We start from the raw sequence: 20,644 nt of genomic DNA on the forward strand, positions 1-20,644 counted from the left end.
ATTGATTTTACCTGTGCTGGAACAGGTATTTTTCTGGTTCTTTTCTTTTTCAACAAAAACCTAAACTGTCATCCTCCACACAGATGATTCTAAAAAAGGATGAAACACATACGGATAAAAATTAAAAAAATATTAATCACAATTTATATATATATATATATATATATATATATATATATATATATATATATATATATATATATATAGGCAAATGTTATGAATAACAGTGCTTTTGTTTTATGAGGCGTTTTGTAAATTCGGTCAGATTCTCAAAGTTAGACCAATATTTGATTCTAACAAGCTAGTCATTCATATAATCAATCTGATTTTTTGCAAACAAAAATTGCTACTGTCAAAACTGTAAGGAATTATTTGAGTTAATGAACTAAAAGTATGGAAGCACTAAATTTGATACAAACTAAAAGTATGGAAGCACTAAAGTTGATAAATGGAATCAACTAAATTTGATTATTTATGAGGACGGTTCATGACAAGTATTTTTGGTATTTTTGGGGGGAATTGAATTTAAAGATGCTTATGTTTTAATCTGCAAGGAAGCAATTCTGCAGTAATGTGTCCTACAGATACGAAGCTCTTACAACGAAGCTATGTCCATGGAAAGTTTATCTGAGACTAGGCAGCTATAGAAAGAAAGAAAAGTCTTTTTCTTGTTGCAGATGAAAAACAAGTAAAGTTTGGAATTACTACCCGTCTGAAATTCCGAGTTTATTTGCTGGTTTGGAATTCTGTTTTGACCCCTGCAAGAATTCAAATTGCTTTCAATAATGAAACTTGAGTTTGGCAAAAAGGATACTTGAAATAGAAGTAATTTGAGTGGTGCCTCAAAACCATTTTGTATCTGATTCCAAGTTTGTATTCAATCAGTAGTAAAATTCCAACATTATTTCATCACCATGATTGGTTTACCATTCACAACCATCAAAATCAGCTGCGTCATTGTATGCATAATCTGTGATTAAGAATGTGGGGAGAAGTTTTGAAAGTTTTTGTGAATAAATCCTGTTGGTATTGCCAGATATTTTTTTGTTGCAATATGTGAAGCATGCGGAGAAAATGTCACAGAATAAGATTAATTAATATTTTTTTTAATTTTCTGCCACGACCAAAATTCTTACACTTGTTTACTGATTGTTGAATTAAAGGACTTATCCAGAATTTTCACATCGTTTTCAATTAAAATGATTTAAGTGTAAAAAAATCCAATGTTTTTAAATCTCTGTATTAATAAAATTATCACACAAGATGTTGTGTGCTGCACGCATGTGTTTCTCTCAATTACGCATAACTTTTGTTCATACACTTAAATGGTGGTTTAATATCATGAACATGTACTCCTGGCTGGCAATTTTTAAAAGTGGGTGTAACTGCGTGGGCACGTGCATATACGTGCATTTATATATTTAACGTTAATTTATGATATTTTAAAAGTTAGATCTAAATATTATTTAAACTGACATATTAAAATTTTTAGTTAATTATCATTTGGTATTATTGTACCGTGATATTAGCCCTGTGATAATGTACTTTACTATAGTTTATTTAAAATACATATAGTTACACCTAGAGAATTGGAAACATTTTTCTAAAAGAAATAATAATGAAAAAACATACATAAAAGTTAATTAACAGGGGGGAAAACACAACTGCAAACAAAAACAGCCGTGAGACTACATACTTCCACCCGAAAACGTACGATGAAATTCCGTCAAAATGTCAAACTTGAATGAACTGCTATAATCAAAGGTTAAGACCTTATAAGATGCAGGACTTCATTGGCTACAATATGAAACAAGTAGAGAGTGCCTACTATGAACAGAATCAAAGTTATTGCTAAAGGTGTGACTTTACCTTTTCCATGACCTTGAACATTAACTTATATATCCTAATATGAAATCACTTTCGGTTAGGACTATGACCGATATTTTGACCAAGTTTGATGATGATCAGTTTAATGATGTAGACATTAGGCTGTACACAAACAAATTTAGTTACAAATTTGACAAAATAGATAACCTCCCTGGAAGAGGTAATAAACTAAAATAGATTTTCTAAAAATGTGTTCATTTTAGCTGCCCATTCTTTTCAAATATAAGTGTGACAGACTAATGCTATTTCAAATTCAAGTACGACAGACTAATGAACAACTCTTTTTATGAGATGCGATGAAAGAAGGAATACGTAAACGAAAAATGTTTTTTTAGAACAGCACCTTTCATTAAAATAAAGAGTTCAAAATATTGTAGAGAAGTCAAATTTTGAAGGGTAAATGTTCGAAGAGGGGATAGGACGTTTAAGTATACGTAAGTATTATATAAGTAATAGTTATTTCAGGTTGAAATTCGGTTATGGGTAAAAGTCTAGCAGTAATACATAGCTTGGTTTTCAAAATGAAACAATTTGCGCACGATCTACTATGCATGAGTGATTTTTAAAATGGTAGTCATATATGTAAAACAAATAGTGCAAAACACAGATGGTGTCCGACTTAGCGTAATTATCTGCCGAAAAACGACCGCTGACCTTATATACAAGGAATGGCATAAATTCAGAGGTGCGGAGTAGGAGTTTGGAGTTGTTAATTATTGTAGGAGTTAGAGTTAAAGCAAAAAAAATTTTTTTTTAAATAACATACCCTGATTTCTAGAAAAATTGCTGATATGGGAATTTGGGGAGTAGCATTTATTTTTATAAACTAACTCCCCTAATTTGGTGGTGGGGAGTCAATGTCAAATATTCTCGCAGGGTAATCTAAGTTGATTTCTATTGTTGTTGTTGTTGTTGTTTGTTTAGACGCCATAATCTTATATTTTTTTAACTACTTCTACCCATTGCATAAATTCATGAATATATTTTAAAGGGAGTTTATCAATACAAGAGACTAACTCCTGCAACTAACACGGCTACTCGACGTTGCCCGGGGTCATAGACAATAAAATAGAAGAGTAAAAAAAATCTCTTTCTTCCTCTCTATTCACTCTTCCCCTCCTCCTCCTACCGCTCCCTTCAGTCAAGAAAGATTTGCATTCCTTCTACCGAGGACAGAACAGATACTACGATTTAATTTATATATTTTATTTCACCAAACGAAAAATTTCCCAAAACAAAATTAGGCACAAGGCCAATCAAAGAAGTGAGGAGAAGGGTCTATGGTAGTCTTCGTCACTGTAATTTTGCTGGGTCTAAGCAATTTCTAGCTAAAGTTTTCAGTCACCATAATACCACATTCACATCAGGGACCGTTCTACTTAAGATTCCCAAATCAAGTCATTTTTTATATAATATAATATATATATATATATATATATATATATATATATATATATATATATTACTAGCATTGCCCAGTCGTAAAATGTGCTTAAATATGATATTTTGATTAATGCAGATTTCATATTTATTATTATATTATATTGGACCTAATATATAGTAATGATTTAAAGTTTTTAAAAAACGACTTGTACACCACCACTGAGAATCGAAACCAAAACGTTTAGCTTACAATTTACTTTTCCCTTTGACATTAATGCCTGAGCTATGAAGACATGTTTGCTGCAAGGCTAAAAACCAAAACATGAACCAATAGCCATTACATTACGCATGCATATTTGTAATGTTCGATCTTCACCTGGCAAATTCCATTTTTTTAATTTTCATACTTTTGCATCGATTTTCCCAGGCTTAAACCCAAATATAAAGTTTTGCATGGGTTCAAATACCCTATATATTTAGTTTCATGTCTGTAGATCAAGAACTGACAGAGGAGTTTGGTAGGCAAAATATTTTAAACAAATGTATATATGCACACATAAATATATATATGGAAAGAGCTTTGTGTTTACTATACCGTTTTACACAAATATAAATATTACACAAGTAAAAATCATGTAGAATATCTGCATGAATATAATTACACGTAATAGTTAACTAAAGATGATCATCCCATAAGAAAACTGAAAAAAACTAATAGGGAATTAATTAAAATGAATGTTTAAAAGAATATGCAAATTAGCTCGATCGTTTGTAATTCCATGACCCATATATAACAAAGTTGTATTTTATCTTTAAATAAATTGAAAAAAGGGTATTTAATATAAATATCAATACACACACAAAAACAAATTTATAGGAGTATATATATATATATATATATATAATCTATGTAAAGATAAAATTTTGCAAAAATCGTTTGATACTACACTTTGATCTTAACTCAAAGGCTTGGAAATTGTACTTTAATTTGAATTTCAGACCAGAGTCGTTGGGGAAAAGTCTTTTTAAATAATCCCTGACAATTTTGTTCCTGGTAACTCCAAAAAGAATGAATATTAAAAAATAAAAAACAAAACTTGCCCATCTTCTGTACATATTAACTTTGCGAGTGTGTCTTGTCTGGTTTATGACTTTTTAGCTGGACACACATGCACACACACACACACAGATACATAAAAGACAAAGCTATCAAACCAGATATTGTAATATGGAACAAGCTCGAAAGAACTGTGCTCATTATTGATATCACAGTCCCAAATGATTTTGCCCTTAATAGAGCTGAACAGGAAAGGATAACAAAATATCAGGACCTAAAAAATGATCTAAAAACCACATGGTCTCTGACAGAAATGAACATTATACCGGTTGTGATAGGGGCAACTGGTTTAATAAAAAAGAACCTTCAAAAATACTTAGAAGCAATCCATGGAAGACCAAGCTGTAACGAGATACAAATAGCAGCCATAAAGGGACCAGCATCTATTCTTAAAAGAGCCCTCGGATATAAATTTGAATCATAACAGAATCAAGTGTTAGCTCCAGGAGGGAGCCCGTTGATATCTTAAGACTTACTGAAGTAAAATAAAAAAAAAGAAAAACAGATAACTGCCTTTTACTAAAAAAAAAACTGTAACCTGTTGGGTCACTCACTGAGCTCGGGTTAAAATGTTTGAATTAGAAAAAAACGAGTTTAAAAAGCCAGTTGAATATAAAGTAAAAAGACAAAAATTCAAAATTAGTCTGCTTCTATTTGCTATGTCTTTTTCTCTCTTCGTCTTTTTCATTCCAGTTATGGGTTAAATAGTATAAACGCCTGTGGTGATATTTCTTCTTGTTTATAATAGAACAATCGTTTAATTCTTTGCTTCCTTTATTACTTTTGACTGTTAATAAACAGTGAAAGAGAATAGATTAACTGAAGTGAGAGTAATCAACGATGTATAAAATAAGAGCAGGGCATCAAACAATATAGTGGGAGAGGATGAAAGTGATAGATAGAAAGTCACTGGATGAGTTATATTCAGACTATACTTAATTTGAACAATTAATATAGAAGTTTTTTTCAAAGATAACTCAATCCCAATTCTAGCATGTCTTTCGTGTCATTAAAATACATTGACAAAAGTCTTAGAAACAAGACAAAAGTTGATCAACGCAGCTTTAGTATAACAATGAATTATGATAAAGCTAAAAAAAAAACTGAAAAAAAAAAAGTTTTAGCCACAGAAATAAAATAAGAGCAAAAATGATATAAGGTTTCCAATTGTCTCACAAAAATAAGTCGATCTGAAAATTTCACTTTTTTTCATGCAATAAATCAAACACATTCCATGAACAAAGCTTCTTTCCCAGAACAGCCTGCCTTTGGAACACTGTTTCGCTGGTTTGCTTCCCAGTCGAATACAACATGGTAAGCTTCAAATCCAATGTAAACAAATTCTTTTTGAGCCGTCCCCATAAATAATCAAATTCTACCCAATTTACACGATTAGTGATTACGACACTACCAACTTACATTCATTAGTCCTTATCTTCGAGTGGCTCTTGGGTCTTGATAAGTGGTGACTCCAAAGTAAAAGAAAAGAAAAGAAAAACGTCTTAAAAAATCATTTTCATAAATATTTAACCTCTATTTTAGTATCCACGTATCCTTGCAGACATATCCATCTGTCAGACTTAAGTTACATAAAATAGCATTTCGTCAATTCCCATTTGTTTGCCTGCAACAAGATAGGTTTTTAATGTGTGAAAAATTTAGCCTCCCCCTCCCTCCAAAAAAGTGCCATTATTGATAGGGACAAAAATGTAATTTGCCTCAGTCTGGAATGATTTTTCTTTCACTGACCAAGGACTGAAAATATGAAATCTAGTATTAGAACAGATACTACACTTTATACTTAGCCAAAAGGCCAAACATTTTGGTTAGACTATGATGCTTACGTTTGAAATAGCATATTTGTCAGTCTGTGATGCTTATGTTTGAAATAGCATATTCGTCAGTTTGTGATGCTTACGTTTGAAATGGCATTTTTTGATGGCTAAAAATGCAGACTGAATGCATTTAAAAATATGTGTTTTTCTTGAAAATTCGATCCTTTTAAGAATTCATTCAAGCAACGATTTACAAAAGATAGATCTTCGAAATACTTATATTTAAAGTAATCAGAACAGTTCATTTCTAAATTCAATGTCATCAATTCTCTTTGGAGAAACCATTTTAATTGTACTTTAAAATCCACCAACACTTCTTTAATGAATGTCTGTAAAAATTTCTTACAGAGAAAGAATTTGGCTAAAACGAACCGGTTTTTACAATTTCCTTTTTTTATTATTATTCTATAACTATCACTGTCATAGGTCACTCAATCGATCTGGATACCAAACCTTATTAAACTTAAACACTCGACTAGCTACAACCACTATATACAATTTCCCCCCACTCTCTATCTGTGCCTAAATCTAAACGCATTCCATGAACGAAGTTTCTTTCCCAGAACTGCTCGCCTGTGGAACACTGTTCTGCTGTCCTGCTTCCCAGTTGAATACCATATAGTAGCCTTCAAATCCAATGTAAACAAGTTCTTGTTAAGCAGTCGCCATAAATAATCAAATTCTACCCAATTTACATGATTAACGATTACTACACCACTACCTTACATTCATTAACCTTTATCCTCGACTGGCCTTCAGGCCTTGATAAGTCGTGACTTCCAAATATAAAAAGAAATTTACCAGAATTTTGCCCGGAAATATGGGTCCATTTCTTATCTAAAACATAAATTTGGTTTGAGAGATTTGCTTTGAAATTTGCAAAATGTATATACAGCCGTAGCAGGAAATGGTTGAGAAAAAGAAAATGTCCAATATTTGTTTTTAAAATAGCCATTATCATATCAAAATATTTAATAATCGAAAAACCAGAAGTGTATTTGACTAAAAGTCAACAGCAAACGGTGATACATAATAGTTCACAAAGCTCTGCCCTTCCCACATTAAGAATGGCTTTTTAAATATATTATTTCAGCATGGTCCATAAACTGCAGATTATTTAGAACATGGGGCAATGGGAGGCTTTGTTAACTGTTCTGTACTTTCATCTAATAAATTTAATAAATAAAATAATAAAAATTAGTATAAAACTTAGAAAATCAGAAGAGAAAATGACACAAAACATGAAGTCTTTTAATATCAGGATTAGAATTGGACCGAACATCATTTGCTGCTGACTTTAAGTCGTGTACTCTTCTGGTTTGCTTTAATAATCGAAATAAAATTGATAAATGTATAGAAGAGACATTTTCTTTTTAACCTTTTCAATATTTTATTTGGATTGGTTTCAAGTATATCTACGTCATTTTCTGTCCAATGCCAATCTCCATGTAGACGACTGTTTTTTTTTGTTTTTTACAACAGATAACTATCTTTTTTCTCAATCGTAAGAAAACATTATGCAATCTTGCATTTAATTATTATATATTCAAATTATAACACTTCTGTGTAAACGTTACTTATTGGTAACGTAAATTATTTTAAAGAAAATGCATTTGGAGAATTAGCAAGGAAAAACAATTTCTGTTACTTTGGCTTAATCATTTGTGATATATTTGTGTTTAAAAAATAATCATATTTAACAGAAATTTAAAGCAATTTACTTTACCGTAAATAGCGACCAAGTAAAAAGTCTGTTAATTTTGTAGAGGAAATAAGTACATAACTAAAGTATTTAAATCACAATCATTATTTTTTTAAAAATCAGTATTTAATACAAGTTATAAGCATTTGAAGTTCCGTAATTATAGTTAACCAGGGTGACCCGTGGAAATTCCACAGCGGCAGCTTTCATATGCAATATATTGCTGCTGGACATTCTGTGGACGTTCAGCATGAATGGACACTCCACGATATTATCGTAGCCCTGTTGTTTAAACTGTAAAACTATTTATCTATGTAATCTAATTAATGTAGTGTCAGAATATACCTGGTTATTACGGTTTATCTCCAATATCCTTATAGGAGTTTGTGATATATTTCTATTGTATAGACGCTGGACACGAACAGAAAACGCAACGATATAAATATATTATCTTTAGACAGAACAGATCCTACCCTTGGATCCTAGCCAGAAGACCAAGAAGATATATTTTAGTTTCATGTGTGACCCAAAAGCGACATCATTTTTTTTAAATTAATTTTTAATTTTTTTTTTTTTTACCTTGCATCTTGGGTGATCGAGAGATCTTATTTATTAAAAAGGAGGATAGAAGGTGATAACCTACTACGAACATTAAATTAATGTATCTATACACTAATTTAATGTTTGTAGTATGTTATCACCTTCTATCCTTTTTTAATAAATAGGATCTCCTGATCGAATAATTTATTATCTGAAAAGCGTGACACACGTATGTACATATGTTAAAAGGTCCTACGGTATTAATATATCAATAACCATTGTTGTAAATTACACAAATTATTGGTTGTAAGTAAAGTAATAAGGCGTCATACATTTTTATTGGCACAAAGTATCAGGGCCATTCTTACTTTGCTCACAACTAATAATTATGGAGCTTAACTTGATACTCAGACTCACATCAAACAAGACAAATTGGCGTGGAGATGTAAGGAGCTAATCTGAATAAGGGATCATGCTTACAGGAAGCTAACTTATAACTTATATCAAATATTAAGTTTTTGAAACACAAATAGATCACAAATCAGCAGGTAAAACAAAATAAATTGCTTTTGATTAATTTCTCGACTGTATTTTATTTAAAATAATCCAAATAGCCAAAAGTCACGTTCAGTCACTTTTGATAAATGCAAATCGGAAGATCATATTTAAGAAAGAATTTTTCTAAAAAAAAAAAAAAAAAAAAATTCGGTACTTATACACTTATGTTACCGTGCTGAAATATTAAAGTTATTATTTAGAAAACCATTCTTAACATGGGGAAGGGAAGGTGTTTTGTAATTTTTCTGCACTTTCACATAACCATTTAATACAAAAAAGATATTGTAAAACTTGAATTTAACTTCAAAATACTATTTGAAAAAAATAGGACGGGAACAGAAGTGCATAAACATCAAATTTTCTAAAAAAAAAAAATATTTCTAAAAAACACTGTATTCATCAACATTGTTTCTTTTCTATATGACGAAGATGAACACTTTCTGGTGGATATTCTGAATTCATGATCATGAAGTAGAGCGTTTCTCTTGTACAAAACGGTCATAATTAAAAATAAAAAAGGTCACACGAAATATTTTTCGGGTAAAATTTCATAATTAAAATTTATTAAAACTTTTTGGTATTATTTTTATGGAAATTAAATATCAAGTTTTAAAAAAATAGAATTTTTACTTAAAAGCATCAAATTATTTGAATTAAAAATAATTTATTTTAATTTTTAGGGGGCAATTATTTACATCGGTTTCAAACAGTCTCAATTAAACTTAAAACGTTGTTTATTACCGTTCGGTATCAGGAAAACAGCTTACGGTGATGAATTCAGAACAATCGCCACCAAATGCTCATCTTCGTCTTTACCTTTTTTTTTCTTCTTTCCTTTCTTCACGATTCACTATAACATGAGTGTCCTCGTCTCACACCTGTGAGTCTCTATTGCATCCGCACAAGGGCAGAGTTAGACACAAAGTCGATCTTTAATGTGGGGAAACCAAGCTCCCCAAGAAGGAGCAATTTGGAATGGAACAAAAAGTAAAATTGCCACAGTATAGAAGAATTTCTCCTTCACTAACCGAGAACAGAAGAAGATGAAATGCAGTATCAAAACAGATAATACACTTTGCTCCTAGCCAAGGATTCTGTGATGCTCAAGCTATTGTGTGCAGATAATTTCTTTAGAATTACATTGCTTTTAATGCAAAATTTAACATTTTTTTAATGCAAAATATTGCAAACAACAAAAAAAGTTGTTAATAATAATAATAATAATAATAATAATAATAATAATAATAATAATAATAATAATAATAATTCTTTACCTCGATAATTAGTGCAGTTAGGTTAAGATCTGTTGCAACCCCCATCAGACCCTTTGCCCCCAGAATCGTATGAAATAGCTAGTTGAATCAGCCGGCAGCTCCACGTCCTCTGCATTGGGTGATCCACTCAATACTCGGCTATTGATCAAGGCAGGCACCTGTGTCTTCACGAGCCAATGAGAGAGAGAGAGAGAGAGAGAGAGAGAGAGAGAGAGAGAGAGAGAGAGGCGGAGGATGGAAAACCTCTTCCTTCATCGTACGTACCTGCCCATCCTCGAACAGTTCTCATCTCTACTCAGGTGTGAGCAAACAGGAGACACTAGACTATACGCACTGCTTATTCTCAACATCTCTCTCTCTCTCTCTCTCTCTCTCTCTCTCTCTCTCTCTCTCTCTCTCTCTCTCTCTCTTTAATATAATTGGTAACAAGAAATCAAAGCAGAGAGAGAATGAAAGAGAAAGTGAAAGAAAGAAAGCAAGAGAGAACTTTATTATAAAATGCATGCATTTCTATGAATTTCATTATCGAAAAGCAGTTAGAATAGTCGTTATGCAAGTAGTAGTCAGATTTATGCTATCAGTAATAATAGCTAAATTATTGACACTGGTGTCCTTATAATTCTTAGAAGCAGTAACTGTACAGATTTTTAGTATCAAGGAAATCGTGCAAGTATGTTCCAAAAAATATCCCAACTAAGAATTATATTTTTTAACAACGAAATATTTTTATGCATTCCTCTGTGGACATTTTCAGTAAAAAACACACACACACACACACACACACACAATTCCACTTCAAGATTAAAAAAAAATCAGTCGTATTATTTACATTATTTGGACTACTATTCTCATCTTGGTTGTCATATTTACAACGTTTCCGCCGGTATAACCTCCGATCTTCTGCAGGATTTTTTTTTTCAAACTATTAAGACTGGATGAAATTTCAAACTAAATCCTTTATTGAATCCACAGGTGTAGATCTAGATGTGCTTGAGGAAAGCTGGAGATTAAATAACAATCAAGATGAAAACCCTAATAAGGCAAATTAGCAAACTCAGCTGAAAAAATTCTGAAACGAAAATGAGTTTGCTTCATTCTAAATATCATTTCTATTTTTTTTCATTAGCACATCAATATCATAACTTTCCAGTAATTTCGGATTATTTAAAATATCTCACCTGAAAGATCCTAATACTGTTCGTCCAATCTAGTCTCCATATAATGATGATGAAACCGATTACTTTTTTTTTTAATATTTGCAATAGTAATAACCTTAGTAAGAGTTGTTTTATTTTATAACATATCAACCATTGGGGGGGATCATTTAAGATAAATTCAGTCAATTTAGTAAAGGTTTGTATGCTTCAATTTCTTAATAACTTCAAATATTTATACATTAACTAGGGAATACCCATCCCAAGATGGGTAAAATTACTTCAGTTTCGAACTGTCCTCTCACGAAAATTAAAATCAAAATATAATGCTACCAATAAACCTTGCCATAATTCTTATTTCAATTTTGATCAAAATCCATTACATAATTTTGATTATAGAAAATACTTTAAAATTTAAGGCTTAAAAACCCCCTGTAATTCAAGGATTTTGATTAATGGGTGTCTAATGACTATGGATAAAATTCAATGCAAATTTGAAATATTTTAATTTCAAAATGGAAGTTTGTACACATATATTATGCCCACTAAAATTCCTTCAAAATACTAAAAAAAAACCCTGAAATTTTGTGAATATTTATTAATTGATGTCTAATTAGCTGTTGAAAGTTTACAAAAATCGGATATATCTAAATGTTCACAAAGAGTTTCACTTCCTCTTTATATGCTTTACATGAAATTAAATTAAATATAACCCACATTATTCACATTTACGCCTGGCAGATGTGTTCCAAAAATCATAATGATCGATAATTAGTTTATTAGTGAATATTATGCATGCAATATCCATAAATATATACACATATCTGACTTTATATAGAAATGTATCTTGTTGGCATATGTATTGTAAATAGTCTGAAAATTTTATTTAACCCATAAATGGAAGCCTGACTTCTTCGGATCAGAGTGGACTTGGGAATAATGGTAACTAAGGGATGATCTTCTTTTGCTATCTCTGGTTAAACTTTTTTTTTTTTAATTTAATTTTCTTCCTTTGAAGATTGTAACGCTGGGTATGGGGCAGCCAAACCAACTGCCAACATTGCCCTGCTTTTTATTGAAACCAACCGAGAACTCTTTTTAGTATCCTCGTTGTTCCCTTAAGTGGAATTGTCTGGATCTCTTTTGCACTTGGTTCACCAGGAATATTAGTAAGGTAGGACTTCAAGTTCTTCTTCATAAGCCCTGTGGCACCTATAATAACTGGTATGATTGATATCTCCCTAAGATTCCAATTTCTTTTCATATCATACATGAGATCTTGATATTTGGTCTGTTTCTCCCTTTCGGCTCTGTTCAGACCTCCATCATTAGGAACACTCACTTCAACCAAGGTTGCAACTCTCTCTGACATTCCATATAACTATGTCAGGTTTCACAGCAGCATTTTCAAGGTAGGTAGCTGTAGGGATTACATTGAACCTGATTGCATATCAACATGAGTATTTTCATGACAGTTTTTAACCTTATTACTTCCGTGCTGGTTCATGACAAATTGGAAGCAATTTTTCTCTGTAACACCATCATTAGAAGATGTCAATACAGGGTCAACGGGCTCCCTCTATCCAGTTTTTTTTTTTTTTACCAGAACCTCTCTTTTCTAGATGTATTACATTCATGAAAGCTGAGAAACTCTATCTATCCTCTTGTTTATCCTCCAGAATATCAGAGAGAGATTAACAGATGCTACAACTTGCCCAAGTGTGATTTAGAATTGTGCATCTCCCTGAGGTATTATTTATACATACGCGCTTACCTAAATACATACAGCGCCTAGTATTTCCAAATGGTCATCCATCTGGTACTGACCAGGCTCAACGTTGCTTAACATCTGTGATCTAGCAAGAATCGATGTGTCAATACAATTATGCACTTGTTGTCGATGATGCTACTACTACTACAGTTCCAAAGCTCTTAAACTTAAGTTGTCGCTTAAGGTCATATCCAGGACATCTTAGAGAGTAATGAGTAATATCTGATGAGTGAAAGGAACTATTTCGGAACTACAGCAGTATGAGCTGAAAACAATAATTACCAATACAAGCTGATGAAGCCTTTGATTATGTATGGTGGAGGGAAAAATTTGGTAGGAATTTAGCTACACAGAATAAATGCAAAATAAAATGATTATAACGCAAGAGCCTCATTACACTAATGATAGTAAGTTCCCATCCATTCTTAAATTTGATGGTTCACCTTGAATTGAAATCTATGAAGTATAGCAATTGATATTTGACAGTGGATAGCTTTTTTATTCTCAATGACTTTACCATGAAACCATTTCTGCCAGAGGTCATTGAGGACATTTGTTTCTTTGTTTTTGTAGATTAAGTATAATTGTCTCTTATTGAATTTAATAGCCAAGCTCAGCTGTCTGACCAGTTCAGCTTAAACTAAAAAAAAAAAAACTTAGACAGAAACAGAAAATTGACAGACAAGCAGGCTGAGACACTTCATTATTTCTAGATGAGCAAGTTCATTCTCTAAGTTCTGATTTGTAGTTAGTCCATGAGTGGACAATCTATTAGATAAATATTCTCTTATTCAAGCAAAAAATTTTCTCATTAATTATTTGGAGTCTTTATGCCAGCAAGTGTCAATTTGATTCCACATCTTTCATCAACAGTTTCAGTATTAGTAACAAACTGTTTCTAAGATCTGTTGGCTTTTCCTCTGAATGAATTGTATACATGAACCAGGTGCAGCGATACAACTTTCCTACCCGTCCCCAAAACCCTTATCATGAATATGTTGATGGTGATAATATCCTTGCCCAACACATCTCTTGCTTGCATGCCTTATATCAGAAGACCTATGACTTGGTGACGATTTAGGTCGAAGATAGCCAGATTAGGGTTAGCTCTGCACTGCAACCATCTGTAACGGACAAGGTGTGATTGGATAAAAAGATGTGCACACATCTCAACTGTGGATAAGCGAAGAAAAGGCTGAAGAATACTTTATAGTGATTCCGTCAAGAACGACCTCAAGCAATGGAATATAGAAAGAAATGTAAACAATAAAAATTAATGAAGATAATCACTTTGTACTGGTATAGCCAATGGGAAACAAAAAGAAGAAGAAAAAGAAGTAAAAGAAGAAGATGTCCTCTTGCAACAAAGAGCGGAGTAAGTGCAATCTTAGTGAAAGGCCATCTTAACCGAGACAAGTCACTTCATTCTAACAATGTGTCCTGTACTCGCAGGTGTACCTTGAATATCTGGTCTCTGTGAATTTTATGTTAAATATACGAAAATGTAGGTCAACAGACCAGAAAATCTGCAAAGTAATTTTTTTTCATTAAAATATTTTCATTTACAGAAAAAAATTAATACTGTAAATATTCAAACGAACGTTTTTTTAACATGCATATTTATTCATGAAAATGTGTCCAAAAATATGAATGCTTTTTTCATTAGAAATGTAGCAGTTTTATTTTATAAACATCTTCAAATGTTTTCTCATTTTAAAATACTCAACTAAATGTTTATTTAATATAAATATTTATTAACGAAAACTTGTTTTTGTTAAAAAAATATGAAAAGTAATTTTTTTTCCATTGAAATATAACAGAAATAATTAATAGTAAAAATATTTTTTTAATATATGTAAAATAGAAATAAAATAAACGTCATGAAACTTTTTCGTTTTCACAAATACTTAAATGAATGTATTTTTAGCATACATATTTATTTTAAAAAATATGTACTTGTCTAAAAGAATTTTTTTTATTAGATCGGAGCTGGTGACATTTCTAGCACATTAGCCTATTGGGAATTCGACAATGTTTGGCCAATGGTTCTAATATTTTCATACTGTCACCTGTTTTGGTCAGTATTTTCTTGAATGATAAGCTAATTAAACATAGATCAGCTGCTGTTTTAACTTCTTCAACTATTTTATCTATTTTTTATTTTTATATGTTGATGTAACTGGAGCATAATATAACAGTGCAATAAATTTAAAGTATACTGATGAGTGTTGGATACTGTTAGGATTAAATGGTTGTCTCAGGCAACATGGCTTTCACTCTAATGTCCAAACAGAAGGAAATATTGATTTTTAAGAATGTAAGCTATCAATGACAACAGTCCAGAATTCGATTGACTTAATTATATAGATTAAATATAAATTGTACAAATATTAAATTTAAATAGAATTACTCATAGTATTTTGATTTTAAAGAAGATTTTCATGTTTTTCAAAAATATGTGAATATATTGAATTTAACAGTCAATACTCAACTCTTATCAGTTGAGCTACAAATAGATAAACTGAAAAGAACACTGAAAATCCGACTTATAAAAGACTGGTATGTTCTGTTATGCTCAGGTGGGTAAGCATTTTATAAGTTTCAATTTGATTCTACAGAATTCAACATTATTTCAGTGAAACATAATAGGTTCCTGTAATTGTGGTACCGTTTGCTAGGAAATCTATCATTACTACTCGGTTTTGCCCACAGAAGACTGTGAGCATGACTTTGCTAGCAGAAGGATGCACCCTTGTCTCCTTTGGAGATGATGAATTCAAGTGCATCCATTGCATTGACTGGACTTTGGTTTCTGGGTCATAGGGATAGATCCAAATTTCATCCTCAATACTCATTCTTTTGAAAAACTTGATTCTTCTTCTTGATACATCTCCAAATTCATCCTTGAGCACTGTACACATTCTTGCTTGTGAAAAGGTGTCAGAAATCTTGGAATCCATCTGGCAGACAGGTTATGCATATGAAAATGGTCATGAATGATAGTTTCCACAGACCCTGTACTCATCTTCACCTCTTAGGCTATTTAGCAAACAGTCATGCATTGATCTTCTAAAATGGCAGGCTCAACTTGATTCACAGGCGCCTCACTAATGGCAAAAGGGTTGTAACCAGGTCTTGGAGCTATTTCACAGATTTCTGGCTATGTTTAAATTCACAATGCCAGCATTTATAAGGTCATATGATGGGGTTTCATATAAATTATATTTTTTTTTAATTTGATACATGCTCATACGAAACAAAAGAAATTAATTTTTGTGCGTTTTGATGGTCATCTTTTTTACATTTCACTTTGAACATTTTTTAATCATTTCTTATTTATGTTTCAGTCCGAGTTTACCAATAATCAACTGAAACAGTAATAACTTTACCCTCGACTGACTCCACACCCATAGTTCATACTTGAATACATCAGCTTATCTGTCTGCTTGTTCATAATCAAATCATTAGTTTTTGAAACAAGAGCTGTGGATCAATACAAGAAAATTATTCTCCATTCAGTTGAACTGTGAATTCGGAGTTCAAATTCACTGCACATTGTATATGTGCTTTCCTTTTGAACTTATATTCAGTCACATATCTCCCACCCTATTCCTCACCTTTTTAAGGTCCTTCTACCAATCCATATTGAATTCCCAACATTCACAGCATTGTATAACGTCTCACCAGTGATCAAACACTGAAGATGCTCAAACTTGAAAGATGTTGGAAAGAGTCCTAATAAAGAAAAGTTTTTAAAGATGAGTCGTTTTATCAAAAAACAAAAACAAGTCTATATGAAGTTATGTTGATGCATCTAAAATCTTACATTTCCTTTATTCTCATCTTGATAAATAGATTTGTATTCATTTGTGCTTGATATTTCAAATTCTATCAAAATAAACCCTCCCTTTCAAAAAGTTGAAATTGAAGGGAATTTCTGTATAGCTAAACCTTTTTACACTTTAAGCTAAGCACTCTAGTGCTACTAAATCAAGCTATCTGAAAATACAGGTTTCATGGCCTAAGATCAACCAAACATTGATGTTATTGTTTTTTTCCTTTGCCTTGACAAAACTCAATCATGTTTTGTAAAGCCAAAAACAATCTTCCTCTTTCTCTCTTGCATTTTATTTCTTTCTTGTCCTCCCACAACCTGTGATGCCTAAGGCAGAGATCCTGGTAGCTGAGCAGTCCATAACCCGGGAAAATGGATATGCACACGGCAACATTCCACTTTCACCCTTACCTAGACAAGCAGTCGGAGAGGCTCAATCCGATCAATTTGCTAATCATGTCAAGTCTCACAATATAAAACTTGCACAAACCTAGTCACAAGAATTGATATTCCTATTTCAACCCCAAACTAATTACTCCCAAAAATATGATAGAAACTGGTGGCTGAGTGTCAATTGGTTATTTGAAGATATAAAGAACTTGAAGTTGCAAAATGACCTGATTCAGCATCAATAGTTTTAAAAGGGTTGATATACCATAAAATAAAACAACCAAACCAAACTAAGCTGGTTTGTGATGCCTACTAGTATTTCCTTTTTTATATCAACTGTCTTGTACTTCAGTAGTGATTTCTTTTTATTAATGAAATTGCAGGACTTTTTTCCTATTGGGTCACCATTTATCAAGTTCAAACACCATTCAATGATAAGAGTTAATAAGACAGAGATAATTGTCTGTTGAAAGATGACTTTTACTTGTGGGAGAAGAATTTGCTGGCATTAGATTCGAAGATGACCAAGTTGTAATCAACAAGGAAGTAATTCCACAGTAATGTGTTCCATAGACGGGAAACCCCTGCAAGGAAACGCTGTCCATGAAAATTTCATCTGATACTAGGCATATAGAATTAAAATTAATTCCCAATTTCTTTCAACTTTCGAAGGGTCACACAGTCATTTACCTTTTGTTTTTCAATTATTATAAAAAGATCAAAATGGCTGACAGATTTAGAAAGAAAATGAAATGAATTCTGGTCGATTTAATCTTGAAAAGATCACTCCCATTACCACATACTGGATTCCAAAATTGATTTTTGTTACTCTGTCAAGGCAGAAAAGAGTGTTCTTTGTGGCACATCTCTAAATCTTCACAAGCATTAATTTCTAAGTAACAGTTAAAGTGCAATTTACATAACAAGAACAAGTTGTGAAGAAGATGAATAGCAGTGCTATTTACATACTTTCCATCAGATTCTCTATTTGGCAAATTACAGTTTCTCAAGTAAAATTAATAAAGTAATTGGGGGAAAAAAATTGTTTATTTTTACAAGTTCCACGCTTTCTTTTACAGGCTCCTTCAGTCTTTAACAGACTATGAATATCCACGTAGGGGTGTCTGCACATGAAATTTTTGTGGCAGGAGATGCACAGTCTCAAACTACGCCTCTCCTGAGTTGACATTATTAAATACCAGTAGCAAGTGAAGTATATGCACAGGACGACTGGAATCAAATGTCAAGATAACTGGAGAGCACATACAGTGCTTACAATTTCCAAATAGTCACCCATCTGGTACTAACCAGGCTCAACATTGCTTAACTTCGGTGATCTGACAAGAACCGGTGTGTCAATGTGATTATGCCATATATGAGAAACATAGGGTGCTTGTGTATTTGACTAGTTTTCAGTTAAAGGCCATACTTAGCTATGCATGAAATTTTTCCTGAATAAGCACATAAAAAGTACAGTTTCTGCATTTTTTATTCATTATTTATCTCTAAAGATGATAGAAGCAAGAAACAATACAAATAGAACACCTATTATTTATGTATTCATACAAACATGGACATATTATAACAGATTACAATGGTTGCCCCTAACATACATCAATGGTAATATTAATACCTATCTAATACCTATAACAGATAGAGATCTAACATTTTTTTAGCCTGATCTTATCCCTGTTACAGTAATTAAATAATGCTCTGCTAAACTGGTCCCTGTCTTCTTGAAACTCTATAACAAATGTTTTGCCAAATCTTATTTCCCTGATAGCTGTAAAACAGATTCTGTGGTACCAGTGTTAAAAAATTCTGGTGAAAGAACTAACCCACAAAATCATTGCTCCATCAGTTTCCTCTCGCTTTTCACTAGAATCTTTGAATCATTAATCAATCTAATGATAGTCCACCACTTCATAAATGCTGAGTGTTGATTTAGACAAGCCTATTATACTGTATACATCCTAGCGATCATTTCTGTACATATATTTCATACATTGGATAAGGCAGATGAAGCTAGGGTAGTAGCGCTTGATATATATACAAAGCCTTTGTATGAAGGTCTTCTCATGAAAATTAATTTTCACAATATTACTAGATGACTATTTGATATACCCAAATCTTTCTTTGATAAAAGACTAGCAGACTACCCGGTATTGCCCAGTTGTAAAATACGCTTAAACATGATATTTTGATTAATGCAAATTTTGTATTTATTATTATACTAGCCTGAGTGTTCGACGTTGCACAGATATGTCGAGGTGTATGTAAGGGAGTTGGTTGAGCAAAAAAAAAAATATAAATTAAAACAACTCAAAATAGCAGCAAGTGCCTGTGCAAGCGCAAGAAAAAAAAAACAAAAAAAAATTAGGAGTAGTAGGCAGGCTCAAACCCATAACACGCAGGAGGAAAAGGAGGTGAAAAAAAAAGCAAACCGTCTTATCGATGTGCTCACCGTGATTGTGATGTCACAGGCTTTGAAATACCATGTTTTATGCGACGTCGTTCACATGAGGTTTGAATGATGTGCAAAATTGTTAACGAAAAAAAGTAACTCCACCTTGTATAAAACAGCCGAGTTGACAGTGAAAGAATTAATCTTTTTGGCCAATTTTTTTATATTTGTTGTCCAAGATATCGATCTTTGAAACAATACTAATTTTGTCACATTCCGACGCGTCTGTCGGAAGTTTTGTGAGAAATACAAACACACACACACACACACTCACATTTTGCCTTTTATATATTAGATGATGAGCTGGATTTTTTACAAAAGAAAGATGCACCTCATCCTCGGCGACCATACATCTAAAAAACTTGACATTAATGTGAGTATGTTTCAAGAATCGATCCATGAACATTTATCATTCCTGATTTTGTATAAACGACCTTCTTGATGCAATTGTGTCCGAGATGGTTATATTTGCAGATGACACTATACTCTGTTCTCTGTACGGGAGCAAAATGAATGCAAACATATCAAAAGCAATGGGCAAATTCTTTCAATTAGAGAACATTATTTCCAGTCTGTAGTGAAATGGGGCTATAAATGGATAGTTACATTTTATGCTAGTAAAACAAGGTTCTTTTTCTTTCACAATTATTACAAATCTATCCTAACACCGATTGCCTTGGCTACTAGCAACCTACCCTATCTTGGCTTGACAGACTTCAAAATAGATTTTGTAG

General features: G+C 32.2%; 1 protein-coding gene across 10 annotated transcripts in view; it reads right to left on the bottom strand.

Moving 5' to 3' along the window:
• The window catches only part of LOC145256191 (1-phosphatidylinositol 4,5-bisphosphate phosphodiesterase beta-4-like), a 521,907-nt gene that overhangs the window by 454,877 nt on the left and 46,386 nt on the right, over window positions 1-20,644 (bottom strand). For 4 of the 10 annotated variants that reach the window (XM_080114793.1, XM_080114795.1, XM_080114784.1 and 1 more), the window contains exon 1: window positions 10,297-10,576. The exons of 4 other annotated variants lie outside the window; for them this stretch is intronic. The gene's annotated coding sequence lies outside the window, so the exon portion shown is untranslated. Of the gene's footprint in view, window positions 1-10,296; window positions 10,618-20,644 lie in introns of those variants that run through there. 2 more of the 10 variants (XM_080114791.1, XM_080114787.1) reach the window with 2 other exon arrangements.

The sequence above is a fragment of the Euprymna scolopes genome, chromosome 32 (assembly GCF_053919585.1).
Source record: "Euprymna scolopes isolate OS-2025 chromosome 32, ASM5391958v1, whole genome shotgun sequence".
Classification (NCBI taxonomy): domain Eukaryota; kingdom Metazoa; phylum Mollusca; class Cephalopoda; order Sepiida; family Sepiolidae; genus Euprymna; species Euprymna scolopes.